This window comes from Bos mutus, chromosome 18, assembly GCF_027580195.1.
Source record: "Bos mutus isolate GX-2022 chromosome 18, NWIPB_WYAK_1.1, whole genome shotgun sequence".
NCBI lineage: Eukaryota > Metazoa > Chordata > Mammalia > Artiodactyla > Bovidae > Bos > Bos mutus.
Window position 1 is genome coordinate 41,695,505 of NC_091634.1, and position 13,746 is coordinate 41,709,250.

Sequence of the window (13,746 nt, forward strand, 5' to 3'; positions counted from 1 at the left end):
GCCTTTCTGAAGTTTTGCTGAACCTGAATGATATTTATTTTGGCTGGAAACAAACTAATCTTGTTGAAAATTCGAGTAGAATTTCACCTTGAAGAAATGTCATGGGATTTTAAATCACAAATGTTGGAAAAAATAAAATGTACCAGGACAGAATTACGATGAATACAACGTGTCGTTGGCTTTGTTCTATGTACTACCTGACATGTTCACCTATAAACTGGAATTCAGAATCGCCAGAGGCATGGTTAAAAATAGGTTATGTCAAGGTTCTTCTATATTTCCCTCCGGGCACCGAGGTGGCTGGCGACATCGTAATGCTCCACGGCAGCTCCTCGGAGATTTCCCTCAGGAAGGTCACCAGAAAAATAAGAAATAATACTTTATACATCATGCATTCAGGTTCCCAGTGTGCACTGTCTGTTTCGTACCTTATGCGACTAAGAAGTTTTATTATCCTAATGAGTATGGCTGTCGCTTAAGAATTGCTATGGTAAATTAGGACTATCATGTAGGCAGAAAAGCCAGCTTGTTTGTGTAGTATTGAACCAGCTTTTCTTCAGAGCCTCGTTGGTTTTCCTTTAGAGAGTGACAGTTTGTTACATTACTGATTAACTGCATTTTGTTGGCAACATGTTTATCTTCTTTAAATTTCTGCCATTATATTTAAAAAAACAGAAAGCAGGAACAAAAAAGAAAAGAGGGGGGGATTAAAAAGAGTCTAATGATTAGCATTCCCATTTCAAAGTATGCAAATAATGCCCTGGTATTCAAAAGCAAATTGTTGAAAAAATTGAAATCTGATGCATTTGTGACTTCAAAGAACAACCTTGATTTGCTTGTTGTGGATATGTGTATTTTCAAACAGGATGTGGTTGGCAAGTCAAAATCAACAGTCGTAGTTTGGTTAAAAATTCTTTTTACCTCTAAGCATTATTGTCAGTTCAGATGATCATCTGGAAATTATTTTAATCTACCAAAGATGGCAATCCTAAAAATCTACAACATGCGCTCCAAAGGGTTTCTTTTTTTTTTTTTTTTTAACACCTCTCTATAATCTGCCCAGCCTGCTGAGTAGCATTGACATCAGTAGTACATCAATTTCAGAAAGTGGATTATTTTTACTAGACAGCTATTGTGACATATTGGGTCAGTCATAAATGAAAGATATTCATGCAAGCATGCAATACTTGTAATGAAGTCTCACTCTGACCTTCTGTATGATTGATTCTGTAATTTAGTTTTCTCAGGCAGTGCCTGAAATGAAATGAAATCATGTTGAACAAGTTTTGAATACCCACAGTGCACCAGGAGAAGAAAAATCTGCAGCCCTAGAGGCTTGAGAGAGAGCAGCTGAACGATTTATCTCTATGCTATTATAGCCTTTGCCAGCATTCAACATTTCTTTTTTTTTTTTTTTTTCTTATTTGGCTTAAGTACTTAATTCTGCAGGTAGCTGTAAATGGGAAAATAAAATGCTGTTCAGATTTAAAATGACAGGACAGGAGTATGTGCAGGGGACTGATAAAATATCTTGAATAGAACTGACCTTTCATGTAGCTGAAAGTTACTGGGGGATTCATCCTCATAATTACCATATAGATTATTTTTATTTCTTTCCTGCAATGAAACATTTCAGAGAGCAGTAGTGCTGATTGAATGAAAATTGAACTTGTTAACATTCTTTTCAGCTTAGCCTGTTGTACATAACAGAAGGTTAGCTTTGATGAATTTCAAAATTCTCTTTGATATCCAAGAAACAGACAGTAAAATAATTGTCTCTAGTCTGATATTTTAGATGCCCCCCCAAAGAGAATTTATAAAACACACTGATAATTCACATACTTTTTCTTTGTACATTATATTTCATGTTTGAAGGACCAACGTTTTCTGTTTGATATTTGCTTTGGACCTAATTGTGACAGCATATATTTATAGAAAATACTCCTGGTGCTCTGGTAATATCAAACATAGTATTAGAAAATTGAAAATGATGGAAGTAAGGGAGGTAAATTTGAGTATGGTAGTCTCTGTACCTGTTAAAGAAAGAGAATAAGAGAGGAAAAAAAAAAAGTCCTATAGAAGATATGCACACAGAGAAGAAAAAGTAGCAGCTTTTAAAATATTCGTAAAGCTCTTAAGACATAATCCAGGCAGACATCATTTTTGATCAGAAAAATCGAAGTGTATCAAAATAATTCTAAAATTACCAGGCTTATTTTAGAAAATTTTATTTTTCATATCGTCATTTAGTATGGGTCTAATTCTGGATTATTTTTATTTTCACAAAATAACTTTCATGCCATTTTTGTACTTTCCAAAATCTTAAAAGAGAAATAGCCCACTTTCAATTAATACATTGTTTTAGCAATGTTGCTTAATGTGTTACAGATAAAACAGTTATTTCATGGGTCATTAATGTGTTTAATGCGTGGAACGTTCTATTAAAACAAGCCCTTAGTATTGTTATGGACATGTTCATTGCTATTGTCAATAGAAGTGGCAGAGCTAAATTCCGCTGGACGATCACCATTTAGCCATTGGAGGGGGCCAACAATTTCTCATACAAATTGAACGATCACGTCAATAATGTTTATTTTTGGTCAAGTATAGTTGAAACATTTTCTTATGGTAAGTTAACAGTAGAAAAGGCATGTCTTACATAAGCAAAATGACTCACTTTGAATGCAGTGCGACCCATCTCTTAAAAGTCCAACTTATAAAATTGAAACCATATTAACTCTAGCACACATTTACTGAGCACCTACTAAGTGCTATATATTCTTAATCATTAGAGACTGATCACTTATAAATTGAGTTTTTGGTTAGCAGTGTCTCTTCCATGTAATACCAAAAATGCAGAGTCTGATGACTGCTTCATAGAGGCATGTTGTTCGGAGTCAACTTTAATTTAGCTGTTACTACACCTTGACAATTGTCTGCTCAAAATACCAAGGCCACAGACATTTTACAAGCTGCCTTTCTTGGTAGAGCAAATAGCCTTTTACCATGCATAGCTCTACCTACCTCCTGAGCCTGAACATCGGAGTGTTCTCTTTAAGACTGAGTTACCTTTAGGATCATGTTTTTGTTTTTAAAAGGATCATGTATTGAAGGAGGGGAATGTTCCAAATTTCTGCTAAACCCAATTAGCTGTTGTGAAGGGCAACCTGTGATGACTTGGCTGGTTTATCACATTCAAAGAAACATGTTATTAAAAAGTTAGCCTATGATTTATTTCCCTGTGTCTCATTTGAACATATAATCTACAGTTATAAGCTTTTATAGCATTGGCAGTACTTCCCTGTGGGTTAGGGACAGTAGACAGACCATTTTACGCATTTTTATTTATGTATTTATTTTAGTTTTGGTCGCACTGAGTCCTTGTTGCGGCTCATGGGCTTTCTCTAGTTTCGCAGAGAGCAGGGTCTGCTCTCTATTTGAGGTGTGCAGGCTTCTCATTGCAGTGGCTTCGCTTGTCCTGGACCGTGGGCTCTAGGGTGTGTGGACTTCCGTAGTTTCAGCGCATGGGCTTAGCTGCCCTGTGGCATGTGGGATCTTCCGACACCCGGGATTGAACTGGACTTGGCTTGCATTGCAGCGTGGATTCTTAACCACTGAACCACCAGTGTGTGTGCGCGTGCTCAGTCGTGTCCGACTGTGACCCCATGGACTGGAGCCCACCAGGCTCCTCTGTCCATGAGATTTCCCAGGCAAGAATACTGGAATGGGTTGCCATTTCCTCCTCCAGGGGATCTTCCTGATCCAGGGATCGAACTCACGACTTCTCCATCTCCTGCATTGGCAGGCGGCTTCTTTACCACTGCACCATCTGAGAGGCTCCCTGGACCACCGGGAAGGCTCTCAAACAACTTTTGGAGGGATGAGAGTTACTCCTGTACTGTTGCCTCACTTTCTTCTGTTCACAGCCCTTGTTGCCCTTAGGAGACAGCCTTCTTTGCTTGTTTAAGGCCTGTCCTCACCTCCTTGCCTGACTCTTTTGCTACTAGTTCATCCTGAGACCTAGAAGCGTCTGCGCTGAAACACACGAGGCTCTCAATAAATATTTTGTTGAATACATGAATGAATGAAAGGATCATGAGAGAATATTTATTGGTTATTAAGAGTGTACGTTGAATACTAAATAAAAATGGAGGGGAAGGGGATTTAAAACATCAACAGCTGTAAAAATAGAATTAATCTTTAAAATTTTAATTTAGGATCAAATAAAATCAATATAGAGCTGACTGCTTGGTAAAACAAAGGGAGTTAGAGGGTGTATGAGAAAATACCATTGTTTTATCATAAACTCTTAAAATTTTTATTTTGCTGAGAAGCTATTAATTATCTTTGGGGAAGACTGTTTTTCACAAAACTTTCAAGTGTAGGTATGTTTGATTATAACCCTGAGAGTAGTTATTAAGTAAAAATTATCTATTTCAGTGTAGATATTTTGATGAATATAAAGTTTATGGTATGTAGGTCTGTAATTATCATTGGTATGCATCTGGCACAACTTTATTTGTTTGAGGTTCTATTTGGGTTAGGAATACATTAGTTATGCCTAAGTATCAATTAATTGCTTATCTGCAAATAAAATTTTAACATTGCTCTAGAATATAAATAATTGAGCTTAAAATTATTGGATTTCCTATTTGTAGTTCTCTGATATTTATAAATACAAAGCAATTTTTATTACTGATAATTGTTTAATTGGTCCATTTCTTAAGAAATATTGATTAAAATAACACATTGTGAAAATTTATTTAGTCACACTTGCTAATATGTTTGGGCTGTTTGCTTCTTAATTAGATGTTCTTTATTATGAAATCGTAAGGTTGAATTGTTACAGAGAATATTGTTTGTAAATGCAGATGGTAGATGCTTTAAATACATTTGCATCTTAGATTTTTAAAATTCCTTTTGATAAAATCCTTTGGCATACTTTCAAAGATGGAAGTAAGCACCAATGTACTGAGTAATGGTTGATAGAATAATGTGTGGTACTTAAAATTATAAAATCTATTTGAATATCTTTTACTTTGTAAAAGAAACAAGAAAGCAATACAGGAGGATCTGTGATTATGTATCACCAAGCATGTATCACAGAGATAAATGTCAGGCATGGGAAGGAAAGAGAAATGTACTCAGAGAGGACTTCGTGGAAGGACTGGTCCTTGTCCTGAAAGTAGGAGTGGAAACAATGTGAATGTGTAAAGGAAGTAGAATTTTCTTGGCTATGGTAGTAAGAACAAACTGTTTCCATTCCCCTCCCCATCCCCTCAAACCCCAGGTATCTTCTAGGAAGTATGGACATGGTAATATGAGATCGTGATTTACACAGTAGGGACATTTTTCAACTTTTCATCCTCTTTCAGTCTTGATTAAATCAAGGAGGCAGTCTCAGTTTGAGGCTAATTAGTCTTTCACATCTCTCTTTCATCCTTTTTCAAAAGGAGAAAGCAGAACTTTGGCCCCAAATCTTAGGTAGATCCCCATATTTAGATGGACTGTGTTGTTATTTGCTTTACTTAGTATTTACCTGGCATTGCAACGATCGTGGTGATTCCAGTTTCTAATTTATGCTAGCGAGCTAAAGTTTCCTTTTTAATATAAAATTATTCACATTTTTAGCCATTTGCTCCAATGATTAATGTTCATTAATAGAATGGATTTCAGGCAATTGAAGAAAACAAGGAACCGCTACCCAAAACATCCATTCCTTGGTTTCCTTTTTAAAAAACAAACGACAAAGAGGCTCTTTCATCAGGTGGAAAGAGGAGCGAGTCTCAGCTAAGCACTCTGCCCATGAAGACATAGACAAACCATCAAGGCATCATTGCCCAAAGACTTTGTCAAATGGTATTTATAGGCAAGTAGAAGGCAGTGTGCTTCCTGTTCGAAGTCTGTGACCTGCCCATTCTGAATAATCTTCTCTGGTTGCAAATGCTTGAGTACTCTTCAAATCATGCTACCATATCCCACTCCTGGGCATATACCCGGAGAAAATGAAAATTCAAAAAGATACATGCACCCCATATTCCTTGCAGCATTATTTACAGTAGCCAGGACATGGAAGCATGTCCATCAACAGAGGAATGGCTGAAGAAGATGTTATACATGTATACAATGAGATACTACTCAGCCATAAAAAGGAACAAAATTGTGCCATTTGTAGAGATGTGGATGGACCTAGAAACTGTCATACAGAGTGAAGTCAGAAAGAGAAAGACAAATATATTAACACATATGTGTGGAATCTAGAAAAATAGTATAGATGAGCTTATTTGCAAAGCAGAAATAGAGACACAGACATGGAGAACAAATGTATGGATACCAAGGAGGGGAGGGAGTGTGTGGGATGGATTGGGATTGATATATATACACTATTATATACAAAATAGATAACTAATGAGAATCAAAAAACATAAAATAAAGGAGCCTGGGCTTTTAGGAGCTATCATATATATTTTATTGATTTACAGTTTAATTTTTATTAGAAAATTAAAATTTATGGCTTCCCTGATAGCTCAGTTGGTAAAGAATCCACCTGTAATTCAGGAGACCCTGGTTCAATTCCTGGGCTGGGAAGATCCACTGGAGAAGGGATAGGCTACCCATTCCAATATTCTTGGGCTTCCCTTGTGGCTCCTCTGGTAAAGAATCTGCCTGCAATGTGGGAGACATGGGTTTGATCCCTGGGTTGGGAAGATCCCCTGGAGAAGGGAAAGTCTACCCACTCCAGTATTTTGACCTAGAGAATTCCATGGACTGTATAGTCCATGGGGTAGCAAAGAATTGGACACAAGTGGGAGTCTTTCACTTCACTTTTTATTAGAAAGTAAATTAAAAATTGCTTCATTCTACAAAAAATAAAAAAGTTCATACCAATTAAAAAAATAAGTTGAGGTGTTAGGCTCTTTATACTATTTATAATTAAATCCAAGTTGTCCACAATTGATGGGTTGCCCATCAAGTACAATCAGTTAATATTTATTGGGATGAATGATGTCATTAAATAGGTACAAGCTTTTAAACTTTCAATGGCTCCTTTCTCCATTGTGAATAAAACCCAGAATGGACTATAGACCCATTACTTATGGCCATTACTTGTTCTCCAGCTTCACAGCAAGCCTTGCTTCTCCTGGGCAGTAACACGGACCTCTTCTTATCCATCATGTGCTTCCTTAGGGCTTCCTAAGTGTCACTGGTGGTAAAGAACCTGCCTGCCAATGCAGGAGATTCAAGAGACACGGGTTTGATCCCTGAGTCGGGAAGATCCCCTGGAGTAGGGCATGGAAACCCACTCCAGCATTCTTGCCTGGAGAATCCTTTGGACAGAGGAGCCTGGTGGGCTGTAGTCCATAGGGTCACAAAGAGTCAGATGCGACTTAGCGAGCACACACACACATGTGCTCCCTTATGCCACGGGACTTTGACATGTTCTTCTTCTCTGCATACAATGCTTTTCCCTCTTTTCTAGCTCTGTTAGCTTCCACTCATCCTTTACAACTCAACCCAGTGGGTCACCTCTGCAGGGGAGCATCCGCCAGTTTTCCCACCTCACCTGATTTGGCCCATCCCCATCCTTTCCAAACCCACTGCACTTCGCTGTTCGCCTTGCCTAACCCGCTCCCGCCTTTCCTGGCCTCCTCATTTCTCAAGCATGACAAGCCTTCTCCCATCTCAGACTTTGCACATGCTCTTCCCTCTGGCTGGAACATACTTTCTCCCCATTTCCTGATGGACTTCTTCTTACTCTTCAGGTATCAGCTCAAAAGTCACCTTCGAGAGGCCTTTCCTACTAACCGAATCAAATATAGCTACCCTCTCCTGAATAAATTTTTTTTTTTTGCATAGCCTTTTTATTTTTCCAAAGCCTTTTTATTTTTCCACAATATTTATCACAGTTTGAATCTTTTTTATGCACATATGTTCTGTTTTTACAGACAGAACCTAATTTTGGACACCCAGTTCTCTTCCCCCACAAGAAGATGATTTCTGTTATATTTCTCTAATAAAATCATTTTCAAATGGGGCATTGCAGATTTTGTCCATCAGGGAATTTTGCTGTGTCTGGAGACAGTTGAATGTCACAGCTTGGTGGGGAGGGGAGGTTACTGGCACCCAGTGGATAGAGACCAGAGATGCTATTAAGTATTTACAATGCTCAAGATGCATTGCAAGCAAAGGATTTGATGCGTCTGCCCAACAAAGAATTATCCAGTCCAAAATGTCAATACTGCTGAGGTTGACAAACTCTTATCTAATATTATCAGTTAGAAGACAAAGTGAGATAAGAAGAAAGAAGGAGTTGCTTTCCAATGATGAACAATTTAGGAAACGATACAAGTGAACTCTCCATATAAAACATAATTGTATGAAGAGTCAGAAAGGCTACCAGCATTCAGTCCTTCTTGTTGGATGTGATAATAGAATCTCTTATAACCCAGTAGTTGCTTTGTCTTTCAGTGATCATTGGTAAATCTTTCAATGCTTAATGTTAATAAGCAAGATTAATGATTTACAAAAACACATTAAATTTCTTAGGGCTATATCCATGGTTATACATTTCCATCTCATGTCATTGGTGGTGGTGGTGGTGGTGGTGGGTTAGTTGCTAATTCACGTCTGACTCTTTTGCGACCTCATGGACTGTAGCCCACCAGACTCCTCTGTCCATTGGACTTCCCAGGCAAAAATACTGGAGTGAGTTGCCGTTTCTTTCTCCAGGGGATCTTCCCAACCCAGGAATCGAACCCGCATCTCCTACACTGCAGGCAGATTCTTTACTGACTGAACCATCAGGGAAGCCCTGTAGTATCATTACTACTAGGAAAAGTGGTGAGCTGTTTTGGAGGAATATAGATGAATTATTCTTGCCTACACTTTTTTATAGTATTAATAAATTCATTAGTCCATTCTAAATTCTGTCTAAATAGAGTCATGTTTAAAAGAATCACATGGTAATTTTCTAGTTTTGAAAGATATGAGCATTGGTATACTGGCGTCGCTGGCCTGCCACATCGTATGTGCTCAATAAATACTTTTCAACTGAGCTGACATCTTTTTCTTCTTAAGTGGAAATCCTAAGATCACAGGAGGTTTTTTTTTAAGGTTACTTTTTGAAATAGAAAATGATTGGAGCTGTTAAGGATCACCAGGTTCCCCAAGGAGGTTGTTAATAATTGGTGACCCTAAAGGAACTTGATTCTCTAAAGAGATACTTTCACCATTAATCTTCTTATACTATAATCCTCACACATAGGAAGTTATTATCAGATAACAATGGACCATGGTAGATGCTAGCACATTTGGTTGCATTGATTATGTGGTTCACAGGTTACCTGACAATATTTTAGAGGTCCTTGGTGTATGGTCCTGTGGGAGATAAGAAAGGTGGGCCAGCATTTTTTGGATTTGAAGACCACGTGGATGGCTCTAAGTTTTGGCAAGATTGTGGCCCCACCACCACCAGTATGCTTCAGGAGTGGTTTTCACACTGTCCCCAATTCAGAAACCACCCCCCGTTTTTTCTTTTAGTGAAATGAGTCTCAATTTATATGAAACAAATAAAAATGGAGCTGCTTTTGTTAAAGGAGGGTGGTGATGGCACAGAGTTCAGAGCCCTTTCATCTCCCACTCTGTCAGTACACGCTGCCAGCAGTGGTGGCACCATGGCGCCTTTGCTGTGTCCTTGTTCAGTTGCTAAGTCAAGTCTGACTCTTTTGCCACCCCATGGACTGTAGCCCGCCAGGCTCCTCTGTCCATGGGACTTAGAGAACAGTTTCTCCATCAACCAGTCACCCCAGCTACCTCTGTGGCTTAGGGGATCCTTCTTATCCAAGCATAGGTACAATAGTATCTAACTCAGGAAGTTATTTAGAGGACTGGATTGGAAAGTGCACACTAAGCTTAGCACAGGTCCCAGATCCGAAGAAACACACAGTCGATGTTCCTTGTTCATGAACCTTGGCTGTTTGTCAACAGGAACTCTTAGGCAACTAGGTCCATCACAAATGCATAAATGGCAGGTGGAGTTCAGGAAGAGTGGACAAAGCCAAAAATCTAACCCCATGGCCTTCTGTGTGACCATGAGATTCCTCTGAAATATTGTACATCTGGGATGCACCTGTCAAGTATCTATACCTGCTGATGTTCATGGGCATGGGAGTAAAGAAAGCAAAGTGGCTTCTTGGTTAATGAGAAGGCTGTGTAAATTACATCCTCATATTTCGTGGCCATGCCAGTTAACTGATTATTTTACCATTGGAATTAAAATACTCTGGAGTTGCCTGCAGATATTTTAAAATAGTTAGATTTAAAGAAGTCTGAAAGGATCTTTGAAAAGCCTCTGAAAGATACATTTGGAGACTAAAGTTAAGAAAAAGATAGCATAATTCCCAGTTGTGGCGGGCTGAAAAACATCAGTAAGCAATGGTAGAACTTTAAAGGAACATGGAAGAGTGGACAGTCTCCTCAGATTTTTGAAGAGAAATAGCTAAATGTGTGAAGAGTGCCAATAAAAGGAAATTAAGACACACTGATAACGTGAAATCCACTTTTGTAATGCCAGACTGTAGAAGGACTCCTACAAGGAGAATGCAGTATTTTCAGAGTGTCTTGTTAGTGAGACAAAAAGAGTTGGGGTTGCTCTGAAATGTGGAGCTCCTTTTTCCAGGATTCCATAGGAATTTGATAACTCAAAAATTATTAATGGAAAATATGTATCTTTTCTAGTAAACTCTGACAATTAGCCACAGACTCCTTGAGTGTTTTTATCTCTTGGTTTTAGATTTTCCTAACTATAGTGTTTGAGTTTCTGTTTGTTTGTTTCGTGTTTTTGTGAATGGGACAAGTTAAGATGCTCCCCTCCTTACCCCTCCAATCCAGTATGATGTAACTACTGTTTACACTTTTTAAAAATATTTATTTATTTGGTTGCCTCCAGGCTTAGTTACAGTGTATGGGATCTTCCTTTGCTGCAGACAGGCTTCTCTCTAGTTATGATGCAACTATGTGGAATCTTAGTTCCCGGACCAGGGATCAAACCTGCATCCCCTGCATTGGAAGGTGGATTCTTATCTACTGGATCACCGCAGAAGTCCCTAAACTTAAAAAACAAACAAACAAACAAACAAAAAAGAGGGGCTATACTCCATAACTGTTTTGCAACCTGGTTTTTCACTTGCTGCTGCTGCTGCTGCTAAGTCGCTTCAGTCATGTCTGACTCTGTGTGACCCTATAGGCGGTAGCCCACCAGTCTCCCCCATCCCTAGGATTCTCCAGGCAAGAACACTGGAGTGGGTTGCCATTTCCTTCTCCAATGCATGAAAGTGAAAAATGAAAGTGAAGTTGCTGAGTCTTGTCCGACTCTTAGCAACCCCATGGACTGCGGCCTACCAGGCTCCTCCATCCATGGGATCTTCCAGGCAAGAGTACTGGAGTGGGGTGCCATCACCTTCTCCGTTTCACTTGCTAGATCTTGCATATCATTCTAGATTAGTGGCTCTCTAGTACTGGAAGCAAGTTTGCCCTCCATGGGGCAATATCTGGAGACATTTTTGATTGTCATGACTGGTGAAGGAAAGGAGGCTGCTATTGGCATCTCCACGTTTGATTCCTGGGTCGGGAAGATCCCCTGGAGAAGGGAATGGCAACCAACTCCAGTATTCTTGCCTGGAGAATTCCATGGACAGAGGAGCCTGGTGGGCTACAGTTCAAGTGGTCACAAAGAGTTGGATACGACTGAGCAACTAACACACACACACAGGGAGAGACCAGGGTTACTGTTAACAACCTACAATGCAAAGGACAGCCACCACAGCAAAGAATTATCTGGTCCAGAATGTCATTAGAGCCAAAATGAAGACACTCTTCTCTAGGTCAATACACATAAATCTAATTCATTATTTTAAAAAGCTTCATAATACTTTGTAGCATGATCGATCATAATTTATTCAACTAGTTTCCTATTGATAGCTCTTGGCTTCTGAATTAGTGGCATTATAATATTTATAATTCATTTGTTTCTTTAAAGAGCAAAATAAGCTTTATGAGAAATATTGAAAAGAAGAATTCATAGGGTTATGTATAAAATTAGATTCTGGGTCACTGTGAGTCAAGAGAATTTGGTTTCAAGAAAATCGCAGGCTCATTCTAAATGACAAGACTTAAATGAAGTCATTTGAAAAGCATGTCTTCATTTTTGTATTCTTTGGAATGAGAAGAAGAAGCAAATCTAAATCCTTTTCTATGCCTCCCCAAAACAGAGAAGGCTACTTTTGAAGTGTCGGCAGTAATTTTTAGGGGAGCTAATTCTGATGGTCTCTACCTCCTCCTGATACATATTTTAAACAATTCATTAATACATTAAATCAGGATGGGTTAAGCAAAAGAAAACAAAGCAGGTTTAAGATGAAAAAAAGTGATATCCAATCCTAAAGACATGGAATGGCTTCCAGATGCCATTGACAGTATAATTCTGAATTGGAATGATCCTCTGGTTAACCACAGAGGGTTTTACAGAGAGGGTGCCCTGAAGCAAACAGATGCTTGCTCCGCGTTTCCCTAGCCCATCCTTGCTACATGGCGTATGCAGGCCTGGGAGGATAAAATAGAGAACAGCTTCTCCCCATATTGCAGAGCTGGAGAAAGGATAATTGAACCAGCTCTGTGTGGAAGAAGGATGGCCAGTGAGTTGGTGAGCCTGAAAGGCTTAGACCTCGGCGTCACCCCTTTCCTTGACATCAGTTTCCTCAGTAAGGAGCAAGAGGTAAAGATTTCTCTTCCCTTTGCTAATAGTCCTTTATTTTCACGTAGTTAAGTCATCCAGCGATAGGTCTAGGCTTCCCTGGTGGCCCAGTGGTAAAGCAATCTGCCTCCTGATGCAGGAGATCCCTGGGCAGGAAGATCCCTTGAAGGAGGAAATGGCAACCCAGTCCAGTATTCTTGCCTGAAAAATTCCATGGACAGAGGAGCCTGGTGGGCTAGTCCGTGAGATTGCCAAGAGTCAGACGTGACAGCATGCACGCACACTCACACAAGACAGTTCTACAGTGTAACAGTTGAGGCTGGATAATTTGGGCTTTGTGCTTTTGACCTTTCAACTTTCTAGCATGATTCCTTCTAGTTAATAAATTAATAGAGACCATTATCCTGCAATAAATCAGATCTAACAAAATTGGAACAAGTCAAACCTATCTAAGGAGCTGCTGAAGTTATGTTCATTGATCTTTTTAATTGAGGTATTACTTGACATATTAGTTTCAGGTGTACAACATAATGATTGGATATTTGTGTATATTCCAGAATTATCACCACAGTAATTATAGTTAACATTTGTCATCATACAGTTATCAAAAAAAAATGGTTTTTCTTTTTCTTGTGATGAAGACTTTATGATCTACTCTCTTAGCAACTTTCAAATATGTCATAGAGTATTATTACCTACAGCCAACCAGGCTGTGTATTCCATCCCTATGATGTATTTAGGGCTTCTCTGGTGGCTCAGCGGTAAAGAATCTGCCTACAGTGCAGGAGACTCATGTAGGAGATGCAAAGTTTGATCCCTGGGTCAAGAAGATCCCCTGGAGCAGGAAGTGGTAACACACTCTAGTATTCTTGCCTGGGAAACCCCATGGCCAGAGGAGCCGCACAGGTTGCAAAGAGTCAGGTATGACTTAACAACTGAACAACAGGGCAGTGCAATGATGTATTTATTTTGTAACTGAAAGTTGGTACCTTTTG

The 13,746-nt window shown here is 39.1% G+C and overlaps 1 protein-coding gene across 1 annotated transcript in view; it reads left to right on the top strand.

Moving 5' to 3' along the window:
• Positions 1-13,746, top strand: part of TOX3 (TOX high mobility group box family member 3) — a 123,010-nt gene that overhangs the window by 94,738 nt on the left and 14,526 nt on the right. The window lies entirely within an intron of this gene.